We start from the raw sequence: 5,000 nt of genomic DNA, 5'->3' as shown, positions 1-5,000 counted from the left end.
TAAGTATAAGGTTAAGGTATGCAAAGTAATATTTAAATTCATTTTCTTTTTATATACTATTACTATCCTAAAGTCCGTCATTCTTAAACAGTTACACATTGTGAGTGTATAAAAAAAAAAAAAATACTATTTACAATTGCATTAGATCTCGCTTTAGCAATGTAAATCTTATTAATGTAGTTTATTTAACGTTATGAGTGTTGCGAGAGACGAGATATGTGGTGCTAATTTTCTTTTAAGCTTCTGGTTTCCTTTCATATTTTACACTTGTTGCTTTTCTTATTAAATCGCATTTCCTTTCTATCTGTTCTAACGTATAAATCGAACTGAAATGCGTACTTATCCATACTAAAGTGATCAACAACGTCTGAAAAAAAGCTTTTTTAAATTAACGATTCAAAAGACACCTCGGTCGCATTTTATAACAGTTCGGTAACAAGTAATATTCACTATTATCAAGTCGCCCAGTTGCCACGCTCCCTACATACGGTTGATGTGCTGTTTTGACAGTTATAATCATCACTCTCCTAAACGCAAGATTAATGTTACTCACACAAACCCGACAGACTAAAATCACCCCAGAAATATACACCGCAACGAGTTCCTGATTTAGTAATTGCAACATGCGTTCTCACCGGTAAAGATGGCCTCATTAAGACCCTGAATAAACTAATTTAGAGTAAATTGCAACTTGTATTCAATTATCCTGTAAAACATCTTTTGAACATAACTGACTTCAGTTTTTTTCTTCTTTTTTAAATAGATATATAGGTTAAAACATGGCCAGTATACATCTGGCGCACGCTGCTAAATGTGACTTTTACATTATATACCGAAATTTACTAGTGTATGTACAGGATATCATTATCATATTGGATAATCTTTTTATGAACATTTGTATTTCTGTGAACTTAATATAAATATATTAGTATATCTGTGAACTGCAAAAATGATTACGTAAATAATTACAAGGCATGGTTATTTTCAGCAGAATCTCCTACTTTATATTCCTATAAGAAAGTACTTGCAAGATGCCGTTTGTGGTTTCGCATTCAAATAGCCCCACTATAGGCTCAGACAACGTTGAAAGAATAATAGAAATAAGAAAGTGTAAGGTCGACCGAAAATATCAGAATTATCGTACAACGGCAGGTAGAGTAATCACTCTCGTTTTCTTCGCCTTAATGTTTTCCCTTTTGGACGAACGCCGGTTTCACATACGGCACAGCATCCGAAGCAAACTGAAACACGCTCTAAAACCCCGGTATGAGTTCCCCCCTCTAACGAAATGCTGAACGAAAGTAATAGGAAACTCGTAAAAAAAAAAAAAAAAAGGAAAAGCAATGCAGCCTCTTCAGGTGACCAATTTGTGCGCGTGTCTCGGGTCTCGAAGGCGCGTGTTCGTCAGTCTGGCTTGTGGTGTTCACGCGAGAGTATCTTGCGGTCGCCGGTCTGTCTGTAGTGAGTGGTCCGCGTTGCTTTCGGTGCAGAGGTGGTGTGTGGGGGCTGCAGCGGTGTCTGTGCGGCTCTGCAACGGGGGATTTTGATATCACTTTACGCTCATGTGAAAAGCGAGCGTCGGAATAATGTCAGAAAAGTGAAGTTTCTTGGGAGGAAAAATCGAAAAATCGGCAAAACTCGGTTGTGAAAATTCGGTCGATAGGGTTTGCAAGTGAGGAATGTGTAACTGTTCTCTTTATTCCCAAGGGTTTTAAACTTTAAGAAAATGAGCTCTTTATTCCCAAGGGTTTGTAACTTTTAGAAAATGAGACAAAACACATAGCTACATATGAACTAATACTTACCATAAAAAGCAAAGAGACGAACCAGGAGTTTGATTTTTATGTCAGCCGTCAGCATATGGTAAAATTGTTGGATTTAAGGAAAGTTACAGACCAGTCTCGCCTGACCGAATTCTAAGGCACGAGGAGAATGTGTCAGACTTGTGAATTGAAATTGCTTTAGTAATGTATGGTATGCAATGCAAAATGTAGTCGCTAATATTAGATATATAGTTTCAAATTTACAGTTGTTCGGCTTACTTAAACACACACACACACACACACACACACACACACACACACACACACACACACACACACACACACACACACACACACACACACACACACACACACACGTACATACACACACATACACGTACATATATACACACACATACATATATACACAGAAAATACGATCACCCGATAGAGACGAGTGATCATAGCTATAAATAAGTACGTCATTGAAAGTGATCGTTGCTGTAATATTTATTTATGATTTTGTTGACAATAACATCGGCAATGATACGGCAAGATCACACACAGAGATTTCGCAAGATATATCGAATTGGACCAAAATCATTAAAAAAAATTTGACTGGAGAGTGATCTGTCATTTCACATTGCAAGAAGTGGGAGGGATCAATATTTCCTTCGTTTTTTTTGTACATGCGCTTACCCTTTTTTTGATAATAAAATGTAAAAGAAAAAAAAAAAAGTATGTGTATGGGTTTCTCAGTGATAATGAAGTGGCCTTTTCAGTTATAATAAAGTTATGAATAATAAAGTAAAATTAAATACATTATTAATAAGATTAAGTATATTCATGCGTAGATGGTGGATAGAACGATTAGATTGATAAATAGAGAAAATAACAGACATATAAATATTTTGACAGTTTAAGAAAAGCGACATCATATCAACGTGATCTGTAGCCACAGTAAATATTACGTCAACATGCTTCCGGCGTTTATATAAATAGTATTTACAAGAAACGATAAATTACTCTTAAGAGAGTGACTCAGCATTTTTCAGTGAAACCGAATTACACCAAATTGTTACAAATGATACTGAGCCATAACAGCTGTGAACAGGACTCTAGAAATCAATATAAATCGCACATAAGTAAACACACTCAAAGACGAACACGCACATACATAAACAAATATACGCATCCACTACGCAAACGCACATATACTAGTATGTATGTGTAGGCACTAATATTCATAGCCAATATGTCAAAACAAGCATTAGCACCAGAGTCCTTTGTTTTTAACTTGTAACAAGGCGTTCTAATGCACTTAGAAACAACAGATGATAACGCTCAATCACTGTATACTTGTTGCTTGTAAAGAGTAGTCAGAAATTAAGTAATCATGAAGATAAACTACAGGGATTAATCTCTGAGACTTGCTCCTTGGTCAAAATAGTTTCGCCGTGCCAGTAAATGGGATTTCTACTGTTGTGAAAGACGTGGGGAGGGAATAACGTGTGTAAATGTAAATAGACACACGCACTCGCATAGACTCGCACACACACACACACACACACACACACACACACACACACACACACACACACACACACACACACACACACACACACACACACACACATATATGTGTGTGTATGTGTGTGTGTGTGTGAATGTATGTATATGTATCTATATGTTTATATTTATATTTGTGTTATATATATATACAAAATATATTTATTATATACACACATCCATGCATAAATGTATATACATATACATAAACATTATACATTTACATATACATATACATATACATGTATATATATACATATGTGTGCATTATATATATATATATATATATATATATATATATTTATATATATATATATATGTGTGTGTGTGTGTGTGTGTGTGTGTGTGTGTGTGTGTGTGTGTGTGCGTGTGTGTATATATATATATACATTATATATATGTGTATATTTATATATATAATACAATGTGTGTTAAAATACACATGTATATATATATATATATATATATATATATATATATAATACACACACACACACACTACATACATACATACATACATACATACATACATACATACATACATACATACATACATACATACATACATACATACATACATACATACATACATATATATATACATATACACACATGTATGTATGTATATATGATAAGTGTATGTATGTATATAATATATATGTATATACTATATATATATATATATATATATTCCATGTTATCATTATTATTATTAATGTCAGTAGTCTGTCATGATGATTATTTTTACTTTTGTTTTTATCATTATTGGTAAAAGTCTATCTTGATGATTAAAATTGTTCTTGTTATTATTATTTTTATGAGTATAATAATAATAATAATATTATTATTACTATTATCATTATTATTATTTTGAATAATATCATCGTAATTAGTATCATCATCATTATGGTTATTGATGTCGTCACAATCATTATCACTGTCATTATCATTACGGTTACTATTACAACAATTATTGTTAGTAGCAGTAGAAGTACGCATAAAGTTATACACAACAATTAAGGTTTCCTGTGCTGATATAACCACCGGTATTGATTTAGAACCCCAGAGTATAGCCAATTAAAACCAGTATCACGCATGGACTATGAAACCATTATCTCAGGCGCGGCTATTTTGTTCCAAGCCCGTTATTACGATTAAATACTAACTGTCTTCTAAATTGATCAAGATCCGCGCGCTCTGATATTTCTAAATCCCGGCTGCTGAGATCACAGAAGAGCGCGTTTGGGCCACCACGGGTCTTCTTAACTTATCGGGAATTTTAAACTCCCTGATAGCTGGGGTGAGGGAGCTCAAAGTGCGGGACGAGGGAGGGAGAGGGGAAAGAGGGAGGGAGAGGGAGAAGGGGAATGAGGGAGGGAGAGGGAAAGGGGAAAGAGGGAGGGAGAGGGGAAAGAGGGAGGGAGAGGGGAAAGAAGTAGGGAGAGGGAGAAGGGGTATGAGGGAGGGAGAGGGAAAGGGGGATGAGGGAGGGAGAGGGAAAGGGGTATGAGGGAGGGAGAGGGAGAAGGGGTATGAGGGAGGGAGAGGGAGAAGGGGTATGAGGGAGGGAGAGGGAGAAGGGGAAAGAGGGAGGGAGAGGGAGAAGGGGAAAGAGGGAGGGAGAGGGGAAAGGGGAAAGAGGGAGGGAGAGAGAGAAGGGGAATGAGG

At 35.7% G+C, this 5,000-nt stretch overlaps 1 protein-coding gene across 1 annotated transcript in view; it reads left to right on the top strand.

Moving 5' to 3' along the window:
* The first annotated feature begins 1,416 nt into the window (after positions 1-1,416).
* Positions 1,417-5,000, top strand: part of LOC125045047 — a 170,224-nt gene continuing 166,640 nt past the window's right edge. Inside the window, exon 1 of the mRNA XM_047642092.1 lies at positions 1,417-1,461. The gene's annotated coding sequence lies outside the window, so the exon portion shown is untranslated. The remainder of the gene's footprint in view (positions 1,462-5,000) is intronic.

This window comes from Penaeus chinensis, chromosome 36 (assembly GCF_019202785.1).
Source record: "Penaeus chinensis breed Huanghai No. 1 chromosome 36, ASM1920278v2, whole genome shotgun sequence".
In the NCBI taxonomy this organism is placed as follows: domain Eukaryota; kingdom Metazoa; phylum Arthropoda; class Malacostraca; order Decapoda; family Penaeidae; genus Penaeus; species Penaeus chinensis.
This window is presented reverse-complemented; position numbering and strand designations above follow the sequence as displayed.